This window comes from Phodopus roborovskii, unplaced genomic scaffold (genome assembly GCF_943737965.1).
Source record: "Phodopus roborovskii unplaced genomic scaffold, PHOROB, whole genome shotgun sequence".
Classification (NCBI taxonomy): domain Eukaryota; kingdom Metazoa; phylum Chordata; class Mammalia; order Rodentia; family Cricetidae; genus Phodopus; species Phodopus roborovskii.
In genome coordinates, this window is record NW_026125295.1 from 31,437,501 (window position 1) to 31,438,434 (window position 934).

The window sequence follows — 934 nt, forward strand, 5'->3', positions numbered from 1 at the left end:
ATTAATATAAATGTGTGTTAGTATAGAAAAATCTTCTGGTTTAAAAACTTAGAATTGCACACATTTCAGTATGTTCATTTGTACTTACATTTTAGAATAGTGGTTGCCAATAGCCTGTATGTTTCCCATTAATTGGTTTTTTTTCCTTTCTTTTTTGTTACTTTAATAAACCATTTTAGTATGTTGTATGTCAGTTACTGGGATAGCTGGGGCATAGAGTGTAATTTAAAATTTGTCAATAAGTATTCATTGGAATATATGTAAATGTGCCTTGCCGGTTGTTGAAACTTACCTACAAAATGAGTATGGGGTGACAAAATTTGTTCCTGGTGCTTACTGAAACTTTCTTCCACTGATTTTATATATTACCCTGTGCTTTTTAAAAGTACATCTCTGAAATCTTAGTGTAAGTTTGAGGGCTACACAAAACATGTACATTTCATTCTAACATAGTAAGTATACTAGGTCGTGGAAAGTGGGTCAATTAAATGTAGCCTTCAGCAAAATTGATTCTCAGTGTAATCCTTGGTGCTGGCACTTCCCAGGTCCAAGGAGTAAAATGATCCCATCTAAGAGGTCATTGCCATGCCTGTTGGCACTTAACTGTCATACCATTTTTAACGGACACTGTCAAGGTCTTTTAGTTAATTCCTGGATTTATTTCTTGGGAAGCTAGAACAGGTTTGTTTGACCTAACTGCATTGTCAAAGTTGAAAGATGAACATTTTTGTGAATTCACAAATGTGTTCTTTAAGAAAACATTGACGTTATGGAGCTCGGGATTTCTAAGACTTGTCTTTAGTTTGGGGACATGGGAGGGAAAACTGATTCAAAAGAAATTGTGAAGAATTGACGGGTATACTTAAGGGTAATGTAAACAGTGGTGGTGAAATATAGACTCAAGCGAAAAATACTTGACAGTGTTCATTTTAAT